General features: G+C 37.2%; 1 long non-coding RNA gene across 1 annotated transcript in view; it reads left to right on the forward strand.

Annotated features, from left to right (window-relative positions):
- LOC128082448 (uncharacterized) overlaps positions 1-13,837 on the forward strand; it is a 366,886-nt gene that overhangs the window by 105,874 nt on the left and 247,175 nt on the right. The window contains exon 3 of the long non-coding RNA XR_008207676.1: positions 8,902-9,064. This is a non-coding gene — a long non-coding RNA (uncharacterized LOC128082448). The remainder of the gene's footprint in view (positions 1-8,901; positions 9,065-13,837) is intronic.

A 13,837-nucleotide genomic window follows, 5' to 3' on the forward strand; every position in this document is an offset into this window, starting at 1 on the left:
ATTCTGAACTACTGTTGCTTTAACCTATACTTGGCCACACAGTCTAGTACAGATGCACTTCCAAAACATGGGTGGAGTGGAGGTTGTGAATTTATCGCACTGACTCTACGTGCTTGCTTTAAATTTTGAAAAGCATAGGAAGATGTGTGAAGTTTTTGCTTCTGTGAATTTGTTGAAACTGTAGTCTTTATTACAACTGCCACTGTACTTGTAGGCATGTGTTTGAATAGTCTTCCCTATAATTGCTCTGTATGTCTTTGTTTTTCACTTTTGTTTTTGCAGTCCCTGAGGACAAAGGTTATTTAAAGTCAGGTCAGTTTTAGTATGGATGGTCTGCAAGAGAGGTGGGGGTTGCCAAATTCAGGGTAATGCCCTTACTCTTCTCTGTGTTGGCTGGTGGAACTAAGCAAAAGCCCTGTTACCCATCACATCCCTTTTAAGTGTCCACAAGACTTGTCCGTGCTGTTCTTTTAAAATGCTCTGGCTGGGAGACAGAGCCTGGTATGGATTTGATTCAACTCTGATACCTTCATTCTGCTTGTGCCCATTTTTGTGTATGGTAACTCATATAGATACCCCTTACAGAAGACCTTAGTAGTAATGAAACTCTGCCCATGGTGTAAGCCTGTGGTTTGCTATGCTTTTGCTCTCTTAGTACCTTGCTGCTATTGCTCTTCTCCTTTGCTTTTGGTGTTCTTCACCATTGCAGTTTCTTTAGAAAAACAAAGAATATTACCTTGAGGTGAAGCTAGCATACAATGACTTTGTGTGGAATCAATCACTTTACCTTTTCTACCTTTGCAAAAACCAAAATATAATAGAGAAAAAAAAATCCTTCCCACAAGACTGAGTAGTCATTTCTTCTGACTCTTTCTATAAATATTATCTTTCAGTAGCTGTGTTGTTTCTATATAGAGAATGTGGGTATCAAACTTGAATTTACAGACTGGGGGACCTCATAAATGGCTTTGTAACTGGAACAAGGCAGGTAATCGCTATCTGCTGACTATATGAGAGAAAATGAAAGTTGCGTTTACACCATAAACTGCGTATTTCTTGATTTCAGAGCTGGTGGTTGATAACCTTAATGTAAATCTATATTAATTTTCTCAGTGACATTGTTCTGATTCTGTAGAAGGAAACGAATAAATGGCTTTTTCCTAGTTGTCATAGTTTTGGCTGGGATGGATGGATGCAGTTTTCTTTGTAGAGTCTTGTATTATGCTGTGCTTTTCCATGACACTAGCCAATCTTTTATTTATTCTCTTCAAATTAGTAGTGTGTTATATTTCATGGAATAGTTTGTATACAATCTTCTTGCCAATATAAAGATATTTAAACTGTAAAAGGTCCCGAAGGTCTCCAACCGAATTGATCTACGTTGTTTGGAAACACTGTTAAAATATTTGCATTCTTGTTGAAATGTGGGCCCTGAAAATGTGTGTTTATGGGATCAGCTTAAAAAACGTACTTTTATATTTAGGCAGATTTGCAAATACAGGTCTAGGAAGTCAAACTTACTGTTTTGATTTTTTTTTTTTTAAACAGGTCTTGATAAAATTTTCCTTAAATATACTCTTTGCACTCCCTAGAAGTTACATAACTGAAGTATTTTAATTATTTCCATGATGTTGGTTTGTTTTGAAATATCTATTTTGTCAGACTCAAACTAATTCAGTGTTCACCACTTCATTGTAAACTGATGCTTTTGTACATTGAGTGCTTTCAGAATCAACTTTGAGACTTTCACATTTTGGATACAAGGTCAACAAGATAATCAGTCTCTAGTGCTCTAAACTTTTTTCTCTACTTCTTGTTTTTAATGTGATTAAGTGTGTTACTTGGGTTATTAAGTTATTGCTAAATCTTTGGTCTTTTAGTAGAAGTTTCGAGGTCGAATTTTTACCTACAATAAAAAATGCGTGTGTCTGTATTGAATAAATTTCTAGGTGTCAATACTCTGCAATTAACAGTCGCATGCTTCAAGACTTATTTCTCTCTAGATAGAAATTGTTCTTTAGTTATTGCTTTCAAATCTGGTCACAGGTGGAGAAAATAGGACAGTGAGCAAGGGCATTGGCTTTCTCCCAGTACTTTGTCTAAATGTGAAAAATGAAGATCTGATGTTTATTTCGTTAACATAACCCAAATTGTCCAAAAACTCTTTGAAAAGACATTTCCTTTCAGCTTGTGGCAATGATAGATATTGACACAACTAAACACCAGGCTAAAAGAATGAAAAGTGATATAAGAGATGCATAAGCATAATGAGGTACCTTACTGGCAAATAATCAGCTTTAGAAATATCGCCTGTACTTTCAATGTTTTCCATTATTTCTTGTCATGAAAGCTGTATCGGGTGACGGAAGAGCCTTGTGCTTAGAGAATTCTAACAGTTTTTGTCCTGTATGACTGAGGTGAAGATTTGTTGATGTCAGTCACTGGCAGACATATTAAGGACCTAAAATGTCTTGTTAATGGCTAATGCAGATGAGTGTTCTCTTTCAATGATACCTGTATAAGAACGAGTGAAGTAGAAGCAAAGATGCTGCAGTAGCTAATAGTAATGCCATCCCTGATGTGTTATCAAACAGCTAAAAATGTTCACCAACAGAATAAACAAAGGATTTGGAGAGTTAACTACATGTAGAAAAACTGAGTGTTTACCACAGAAGAAAATATACTTTCATACTTATTTTTTACGCCCAAACATTACTCCTTGAGAGTTGTCATATTTTATGAAAACTTTTATTAACACTTCCCAATGACCTTACACCCATTGTGTTTTTATCAGTCCCAAGAACCATAATCTGTTTAAAATATTTTTTTATCTTTATAAACACAATAAAGTAAGCTGTCCTGCACACAGATTTGTAGATCTCATTAGAGATGCTTTTTAAAAGGTACTCCATCTCTTGGGAAGATGATGACAAGTAATCTTGGCACACAAAGTTTTCAGACCAGAATGGTTTGTTAAAATTGATTGTTTAATCTTTCCAATGTTGTTTTGGAGTGGGTGTACTTTTTAATTGTACTTGTACACCACTTTATGACTTGAATGAGAGAAAGACAAGGGCATCTGAAAACAAATCCAGTGGCAATATCAGTTAGATCATATCCCAGGTGAAAAAATAGCCAAAGTATTTGTTTAAGTTTTCAAGCATTATCAAAGTCATGAAAGAAAAATGGCAGTTTTAAAACTCATTAAAGTTAACATTTGTCTGTATTGTAAATGAGGTATATTCCCCAGGGTAGTTAGCAGCTTTGGTGGCACAAGATGGGGGTAATTTTTCAGATGTACTGTTTCCAGTGGGCCAGTGTCCTAAGGCTTTGCTTTAAATGGCCTTTTTATGCAGTAGGATAATGGGCAGTTTGTGCATTGCTAAATCAGCCCTATTTTGTTAGGAATGTTACAGTCAGGGCACTTACAATTTGTCAGAGGAAATGCAGAACATCTCTACAGGAGTCTGTTTAAGAGGACATCATTTCTCGATAAGCTCTTGCTTAGGTCAACATGCAGCACTGCTCTTACACTATTCCCCTGTTGCTTCTGCCACACGGGAATGCTCTGATTTATTAGGATTGCACAAGTCATGTCCTCCGCCTGACTGAACCCGCAATGTGGAAATTTTCTCCCCTCTCCACCCTTCTTCCCTCCCCCTTATCAAAAGGAAATGTAGAAGGTTACTGTAAAGCCCCCATAAAGTATTTCTAAGAGGACTGTTTCAGTGAAATAGCCGTATATCATACAGCATAATTATTGTATAGATGCATCTTATAAATGCATCACAACTATTGTGCTTTTGGAAAGCGAGCAATTTAAGAACATCAGCTGTTCTCACATTCTGTTATGCTACTGTAAAATGCCTGTGATTAAGTGTAAATGTGATGATTGTGAACTTAGTGAATCTGATACAAATATATCCAGCTACTAAAGATGTTATAATTTTTAACCAAAGCATAAAAAACCAAGCTTCAGCACAAATCCAAAAGTCAAAGTGAACTGTAATGATTGATATTACAAATGTCCTGCCAAACTCCTAACTGTATTAAAAATTGTATTATAGCAGACATTTCTCCTCTAAGAATTGTTTCAAGAATGATGATTCCTTAGTCAAACCTGCTTTAAAAACTATGTCCAGTTCGGTGTTGTGTTCACTTCCTCTTTGGCAAAGGTGCTAGCCTGCTGCCATTCAGGCTTCTATCCTGAGGATCTTTGGTTTTGTTTCAGCGTTGTGATATTCTAAACTCAGTGCAGCCTAGGACAATTCTAGTAAAAGAAGGAAGTGATGAAGAGCTTTACTATTTTTGTGTTTGTTGCCAATTGTAATATAAAAAGAAGAGAAACTATTTTGAATGGATCAGAGCTGTTCCCCCTTTTTTTTTTTTTTCCTTTTTTTTTTTTTTCCTTTTTTTTTTTTTTTTTTTTTTTCCCTTCTGCAGCTCTGGAATTCAGCTGTCTGTGCAAGCATTTGTGTCCAGAATATTCTATGCTAAAGTTTCTTTTAAAGGGTATCTTGGATGACTGTGAGTAATCTTCCCTAGAAATGAATTAACTCCATTATTTGGACTCATTCCTTACTTTTTCTTTTTCCCACTCTAAGCTGCTGTTTAGCACTCTCTTTCATCACCTCTGCCTTTCTCCCTATATATCTTTCTGTGATGCTCAGGAATAAGAAAGATGATTATTGTTATTACATATGAGTTAGTTTGAACAGATTTTCTCAATTTGTGTGAACTGTACAAAGATCTTTCTTACTTGCAATTCTGTGTGGTCGGCCCTTCAAGGACTAGAATGATCCAAGGGAGAAGAGAACATGCTTCTGGAGCAGGTAACCAGAATAAATAAAGAGCACAGAATGGAAATTGCTAGAAATAGATGATGTTGTCCCTTGTTCTCTATTTGCTATCACTTCTGCAAGCGATGCCACTAAAACTGAACATTGTGGATGACATTACCTATGCTCAACAGGACAGGCAGTCTGGGAGTAAAGTACTTGAGCAGATAGCAGGGATGGGAGGACAGGGCTGAGGAATGGAATACTGTACCATAGGCTATGTAATGAGTGGGTATTTCAAACCAAGTACTGAGCTGTACAATGATTAACAGCAGAAGTACCTTCTGCTGGCACTGCAAAGTGGTGTGGCTGCACTTCAGTTTGATATATAGGTAGCTAAATCAGTATGATTAGACTGTGCAAATTAATGTAACTTCATATAGACATTGCCTGGAGAAGAAAGAATTTTATTTTCAGAAACCTGGATATTTGCAAATTTCAGCTACTTAAGGATTGCTTAGAAAAAAAATGAATCTCTGGTGTGGAGCTGTTGTTTAGCCAGTGACAATTTTTAAGGTAAAGAACAAGAAAGAAAGAATTCATGAGAAAATACAGAAAAAGGAAAAACAAAATAGTATTTAGAGTAAGATGAATTATATGAAATGAAATAACACGATAAAGCAGATAATCACCAGAATAAAATGAACTTTATTAACATTGTTAGTATTTTTAGGAAAGTGTTAAATGGATATTTAGGAAACTGATATTATCATACAAAATTTGTTACTTTGCAGTCACTACTTGACATCCAGTTCTTTTCTGTTTACTGTCTGGTATAAAATTATTCTGCTAGCCACCATTAATTTTCTAGAGTATTATAAAGAGCATCACTTGCATTCCTTGCAGAAAGCCTCAGAGCAAAGATCAAGGAAAAGTACTTTCTTTCCCCAGAAATCAACTGCAGTTAGGGAACTGTCCTTTTTATGTGGAGTACCATCAAGTCCTGTAAAATCTTGGATTGGCTTTGCCAATGTTTTTGATGTGGGAATCTTTCAAATTCAGATTACTCCTTGATGATCAGGCTAAATGGTTCTTGACATACCTCCTTTTAATTTAGTTAATGAATTGTTAACTCTGAAAGCTAGTGATGACACACTAAACTGAGACTAGTATTTTTATGTCATTTTGCATTCTTTTTGCAGACACGCTTAGGTACTTCAGTGTCAGTTCTCTGACATACTGCACCTTGTCAGGAACTGTTAAAGGCAATCTCTTCCTTGCCTACAGAAAGAAGTACAGTGGGTCAGAACTGCTTCCTGGGAGTTCTTTGGGTGTCCTCTTTCAGAGGGGCTCATAAAGAATCTTGTCAGTGTCCCAAACTCATTGAAAGTAAACAAGCAAACAATACAAAAGCTGTGTTACTTCTGAGAGGTGGAGTGAACTCTATTTGCTTTAATTACAAGTTGAAATGTTGGCTATTGGAAGAGTTCAGTCAGTGATGAGTGGTGACTTTTGGTCATTGAGTTCTGCTCTGGTTCTTCCACAATTTTACATCTGTTAGAACTTGCTGGATTGTAGAGAGCAACTTTAGAAGACCTCTTACAGCAATACACAGAGAAAAATTGGGGCACAATCTAACAAGGGGAGAGAGGCAACGCTGGAGGAATGAGATTAATCTTCAACAAAGAACTTGACATAACTAGACTAATTATAACAGTATGTCACAGGATGATGGCAAATGATAGAACTCAAATAATTCTCATACAATTCCAAAGAAGCAACCCATCTGTACAACTCAAAAGAAAGAGAGAAAAAGATGCAGAATGTTTAAGGATTTTGGTTCAGCAAATATAATAATAGATGGGATGGATGTGAAGAAGGTTTGTATTGAGTTGTAGCAGCACTAGAAGAGAAGATGAAGAACTGGATAAGCAGCTGCCAGGTTGTTCCTGATTTTGCTGTACACTTCACCGTGAGTAGCAGGGGTGTTTTTTCTACTTTGTTTTCACTTGCAGACTTGCAAAATATTCTCTTGAGCTAATGATGATAGTGAGAATCAAGGGCTGATCCTCAGCCCAGGAGGAAGGAAAGATACTACTCCTTTATTGCTTTCATCCCTGACCTTGCAGTCTCTGCTCTGCTGATCAGCAATTCTTAGAGCTAGCAGTAGAGTGAGTGATTTAACTGAGCTGTATGAGGGAAAAAAGAAATACAGCGATGTGCTGTTCTGCTGCCTTTTACTCCTGACGCACCCCATATGCTGAGATGGTGGGTGGCAGCAGGAGAGCTGGCACGTTAGCAGCAGTGCGTACCCGGTGCCAGGAGAATAATCTGTTGACTAGCTAAACCTCCTTTCTAACTCATTTCTACTTCCTGGGTAGCACTGAGAGGCGAGGTCTTCTTAGAAACTCCAGCTCTTGGAGTGCCTGAAACAGCACTCTTAGAGGAGAGTCTGAATCATGTGTCTTGCATCTCTATTTTCAGTAGTGATTTTAATATGTAAAAGAAAACCAACAAACCTCCTAAGCTGTCTAAAACTTGAGTACATTAGCACTTCTCATGGAAATGACACAACTGCTGTGCCTTTGTTCAGTTTTTAGGTATATATATACACTGGAGAATTCACTACATCAAAAAACTCAAATTCAAAGCAGAAACAACAACAAAAAAGAAATTTGTATTTTCTCTGTTAATAACATTGCTTGTTAAACAAAAGTTGGCATGGAATCCTGGTGTGAAATTGCCAAGAAAAGATTATTAATTTGGCATAAGCTTTAAGTAGCTTTATTCAGTATCAGATGAAAATAAGAATTATATGTGTTTTTCTGATTTGTACTGCTAGTAAAAAGGAGAATTTGCATCAAAAGGAAAATAGGTGTACACTGTTGGGGGGAGTTCGTGTTCATCTGACAACTGCAGAACTTGGCAGACAAGTGCAGTAAACTTGGTGGCAAGCAGCAGAGAAAATATCCTACAATGTTCTGCTGGAAGAAGCAAAATAGAACAGAATCAATCATCTTTTCAATGAGAGTTTGAGGTGACTTGAGCCTTGTTCTTAGCTCTGAAATGGCTCGTATACTCTTTTTTACTACCCATACAGGAATTTCTTCCAGCAGGACTGGTGCAGGTCTCTTCCTTTATAACTGAGACCTCCGTCTCCAGGGCTTATTAGCTTTTGTGAATTTACAGAGCTGAAGAAGAGGGAGTGGTCTTCACTTTTGTGCAATTGTGGTCTGCTCCTTAGGGGGGGTCAAACTGTACTTGATGGTATTACTAGTTATCTCAAGAAAGCTGGAAAACTGAGGAAATAGATCCTTAAACAACGTGGTTATTAATTGACCTCTTTGCCTTACTGTAATGCTATAAGCTGCCACATACATTCAATCTTACTTTTTTTTCTTATTTTGTACCAAGTTGAGCCTATGCATTTTTTGTGTCTCTATGGCACTGTCTGTGAGTGAATGATCTGGATGTGCTGACAGCAGTGGCTTTTGCTCAGTTCAGTTCAGAAGGTCTTCGTACCTACCTACTGCAAGAGGGGTCAAATCGGAATTTTTTGTTGTTGATGAGGAAAAATGTCTTGACTGTGAAGGTGGAAACACTGAAACAGCTTTCTAGAGAGGCCCTTAGCCCACCTGTGTTTAAAAGACTTTTGAATGGCGTGCTCAATAACTTTAGCTTTTAATTAGTTCTGTAGTGGTCAGGAGTTGGACTAGATGATCTTTGAAGTTCCCTTCCATCTGAACTGTCCTGGTCTATTTTTTTAAAATGTATTTGAAATGTGAGTATCATAAGGTCTTCTGCTAAGCAAGGAGCTCAAGAATTTGTATCAAAAGAATTCTGCAGATATGAGGAATTCCTGAGTATGGTTTGTAGCTTTCATTAATAATGAAGTCACTGTTAAATGTATCTTTGAATCTAATTCTGTGTATTGATGATTAGAATGCTTGTGATATTCTACTGACTGACATGTGAACTATCTGGTCTAGAAACACGAAGTCAGATAACTGAACTGTTTTGGAAAGACTTCTAGTTGCCTTTCTTCAAATGTAGCTTTGAGTGAATCTTGCTGGAATTCACTATCTGCTCTATTTTGTTCATTACCTTGTTCTGTGCTACACAGTGAGAGAGCAGCAAGTTATCAGGCATAGGGACAGAAGGGGAAGATGAAGATAGCTTTCTTGTTCCATGAGAAGTGGGAGGTGAAGCGGCAAAGAAGACAGGAAGGCTGATTTGGGAAGATAACACAGCAGTTTACAACAATGGAGGACAAGAAATCCTTGAAGGTAAAAGAACTGACAAAATTTCACAGCAGGCACTAGTGGGAGATGAGAATCCAAGGGAAACGTTGTGCCATGTGAGAAACAAGCTTTCATTGATCACAACATGCCATGTTGTTTCCATGATAGCACTGTCTAGGAAACCATTAACAGTGGTAAGAAGAGAATGCAATATCTGACAACTTTTTGCCTTTGTTTTAAGAGGTATGCATTAAAAATACATCTAACATATGGGATATAAAGAATCTAAATAATATTATTAAACTTCTGGTAGATGTGAGTCTCCAGGGAATTTTACATATGCTTTTGAAGAAAACTGAAAAACATTAGGTTTTGCATTTCTAGGCTTAATTCATCACTTTATTTTGTTTTTAAAAAGAAATCTATACAGAATTATTAAGTTACTCAAAAAAAAAAAAAAAAAAAAAAAAACCACCAAAAAAAACCCTAAAATAGAAGCCTGAGCTTCATAAACATTTTACATATTTGTGTTTAATTTGTTGAAAATACTATAAAATCTGCTCACATTTGGCATTCCAAATACAAATATTAGGAACCTAATTCCCCAATGCAGTGTAATTTTTTAACTGTGGAATTTAAGATTCTTCCAAGAGATATTGTGCACACTTTCATTTTAGGATAAGGAATTTTATTTTCCTACAGAAAAAAATATTGTGTATATTTTTGTGCCTTATGAAGGTAAACTGAACTACTGTGTATTATTTTCTGTGCACATCTGCATGCTCTACAGTAGGAAAAGAAAACAAAATCCCACCAACAATATGTGAATTGAAAATAGTTATGTCGCAGCAATAAAAATTTAGTTTGGGAGACTGGTGTGTGTTGAGAGGGTCTTTTACCTCTAAAATATAAACCTTCTATCTTCTAGCACAGGAGGGTTAAATGCAGAGCTTTTAAGTTGAGAAAATATGCAGCCATGTGAAAGGCTTGATAGCACTATATACCCACCAAAAGCTTAAATGTGCCTGACTGGTTTTATGGAAGACAGTAAATTAGTCTTTGCTTTACCTTTGACAGGTAAGTAGTTGTTCTTGCATGACCAGTGGCTATCACCATACATCCGCTACCACGCAGGTGAGAGGCGTTCAGTTTCAAAATGATGACTGGTAAGAAAAACAAGATGTCTTTCCTGGTTATAAATTTAACTCTTCTATGATTAGTCTAGGCCAATTAGGACACTCCTGGGGTTCAGACTATGGCTCAAGTACAAGCTTGAAAGCCTGATTAGCTGAGGTCTCTTGATACTTGTTCTTGGTAGTAAATGCTGGCACATATAGTATTGATTTTCATTTAGATATCTTAATGTTTCCAGACAATCCTAGCAGATGTGGGCTGAACTCAGATCTACGAGAGTGCTGGGCTGCAATCTGCAAGCATTTTTCTTGCCATTTTGTTTCATTTTTCCTAAACTTAACTGATTTGGAATCAGGAGATATAAATGAAAAATGCAGAGTTTGCCTATCAATCATGGCATGTACAAACATTGCTACTGCCCTTTTCTAACATCCTATTACCACTGGGTAGTTGGCTAGTCAAACAGGAATAAAAATTACACTGCAAACATCATAAGTTAGGCTTGATTTGTTGAGCAAGAAGCCTGACAATTCTGTAAGAGTTATATACCTCAGCCTCGCTGAAAATCAGCCTTGTTATGGCTCTGGTACGTCTATAAAGATTGTTCATTTCATATAAAACAGCTACCTGCACTGAAAGGCCTGAAAGGAAGAATGATGCTGGTTATAAATATAGAGGAAAATCTATTTGTCTGCCCCTTCATGCTGTTAGCAAGTCACACGATGCAGCCCTTATGCTGTTCCTAGGCAGCAGGGGGAGTTTTCCATGGCCACCTTTTGCTTTCATCTTCTGGCCTGGACTGAAGCACATCATCTCTCTTTGTCATATGAGATAAAGCAATGAAGTGTGACCAGTGCCACTGCATTGCACTCTGCCCACCAGGAGCACGTTAATGATAATGAAAAACTATACTGCACCACATTTAAACTAAATGTGAGCGTAAGGCTGTCTGTCGGCAGACTGGTATAACAGTTAATGTCATAAAAGATAAATAGAAATTATTAGAATTGGCTTGGAAGGGATTTTTTATAGAGCAGGGTTGTATTCCTTTAAAGATACATTATCAGACTGTTAAATCTAATTTCAGGCTACTGGGCAATTAAAATGATTAACATTCTTTACTCATATAGTTCGATTCATTAAAGTTTTAAACACCCTTTACACACTATTTATGTTGAAAATAGAGAAATAACATGTTAAAATGTCTTGGATCATTAATCATTCAAATTTGCTGTATAACTACTTTTTCAAAACCTTAGCACCACAGTGAATATTTACAAACCTCAATGGCATTCTTGAAAGGATGAACAAAATCAAATTCTACCCCCACTATGCCCAGCAGAACTTTGGTAGCTCCTGGGTCCTTTGTGTTTGAAAGAAAAATCAGGCAGAAAATTCCTAAAAATGGTTTTGAAAGTTATTCTGATCAGGGACTTGTGCAAATCTTAGCTGTTTTCTGTTGGAGCCTTGCTCGCTTTTTTTGCCATTAGAAGGTAGCAGCATGGATGCTGTTATGGACTCTAATAGGAACTCCAGCTATAAAGTCTGGTGTACTGAAATGAACATATACTTGGATCTTTGTACTATCTATTGAGAAACCAGTTTCTTAGATGGTTATAAGAAGACGTCTTCAGGCTGGTAAATGCTGCCAATAGTTAGAGGTGAAACACCACCTTCCCTTCTGTGTTAGCATTTGTAATGACCTCTGAAACACTGGGAAAATAATAATGAAAGTCAGTTTACAGTATGTGACAATGCAGTTATAAATCATATATTAACATCAGTCCTTTGAAAATATTAACTTTACAGGCTTTGCAATTGTTTTAGTATAAGTTTTTCAAAGTTCCTGCACTTCTGAATATGTCTGGACTATTTTGAAAGAAATGCTGTGAAATAAGCAGTTGACTGAGTTGGCTGGATCTAATCTGCACTGTGATTCCATACACTGGGAAGCCAATTTATTGTGCTTTCCTGTCCTTGGAAGCAGTGGTAGGTCTTTGGGCCCATGAGCTGCTTCGTGTTCTTCCAGGTAAGAGAGCTTGATGTTTGCATGTTAAGAATTCAGAGAGCACACAGAAATGCAGAAATGACCATAGGCCAGATATGCTGAACAAGTGTCATCATTACTCTTTCTGTAGCACTATTAGTAAGAGGAAGAGGTAATTATAATTAGCCTCTTTGAAATCACCCAGAGGCTCAGCTGATACGTCAAAGATGTAGATGATATTAAACATGAAGACATAGCTATATTTTACCAGCTGGCAGCCTGATCCTAGCACTAATGCCATATTTAGTATTCGAGGGTCTTTCACTTTGAGGATATCAGAGAATATTCAGACTCCCTCTGTGAAGCTTGTTTCAGGATCCATGTGTTTTCTGGGTAGACAAGTAGAAGAGTGGCTTCTTAATTTAAGTCTTCTGGATTAGGCCAAACTTTCTTATAGACTTGCTAAGGAACACTACTTTCTAATTTATTCTCCTGAACACAGTGCCCTAATTCAGTTAGATATAACTGTAGTAATCCTAGCATAATTTGTATGTGATACACTGAAAACAAATGGGTTCCCAGGCAAGTGGCTTGTCTTCCAGTAAGATTTTACAGTATGAGAAGGTCAACGGGCTGTAGAGGATTCACATAATTGTTCTTAAAAATACTGTTTTTCCCCTTCTTGTCTTGCCCATTCCTCCCTTCATTCCACTACTCTTATTCTCTGTTAAGGCTTCCTGACATAACGAGTGGTTCTCTATTCAGAATCAAACTGTGCTATTTTACAATGCAGCATACTGTATCTGATGCAGTTCTAACTCTAGACAATAAAGGAACTGTCAGCCTCTATCAGTGAGGATGTTTCTAATGCTGTTCCATCATTCATTTCAAGAGCAACATGAGCAGAGCTTTTCCCTTGAGAGACTGACAGCCGTTATCTCTGTGATACTATAAGCTCTTGCTGACTTAGGGAGCTGAAATCCCAGAGGTACTTCTGAATTTCATGTGAGTGTATGGTGCTGTAAACCAGTCCACCAAACTGGGTATGCAAAGGCACTGTAATATTGCAGAATAAGGTAGAAAATTAAGGGCTATTCAGATGATGAACATACATATCATACTACTTAGAAACAGTTAATTTGCTTAACTTCTTCCTACCTCAAATCCAGTTGGAAGGAAGCGATGAGGAGAAAAAGTCCCCTTTACTTTGGCTGAGATCACTCTCTAACTGTGTGGTGCTGCAGTTACCTCCTATGTCTGTGTCTTCTTCAGACATCTGTGACTTCAGGTATTCATGATCTGTCTGGTATCACCTTGGTAGCCGTTACTCCTGCCTCTCTCCTTCCAGACTCTTCTTGTAAGTTTGGATGGTGGAAGATGTGAAAGAAGGTGATGAAAAGGGCTTACTTATTTATATTAGAGTAGGAAGAACAGAAATAATCCCATTGCATTCATTTTTATATACTGGAAAAGTATTCGTTATTTTGACTTGTGACAGAGATTTAGGTTTTAAGTTGACCTACTTGTATTTGGTCACACAGTATGAGTATTAATTCTGATGCTCTGAGTACCTTTGCCTTAAATCTCCTGGAGGTTGTTGAATGTGTTGCTCTGATGAGACCTACTCAAAAGATCAGTTAGAAATACATACCGAGCCAAAAACTCAGAGCATCACAGAACCTCAGAGATATCAGTGA

Source organism: Tympanuchus pallidicinctus, unplaced genomic scaffold (assembly GCF_026119805.1).
Source record: "Tympanuchus pallidicinctus isolate F22 unplaced genomic scaffold, pur_lepc_1.0 scaffold22, whole genome shotgun sequence".
Lineage (NCBI taxonomy): Eukaryota > Metazoa > Chordata > Aves > Galliformes > Phasianidae > Tympanuchus > Tympanuchus pallidicinctus.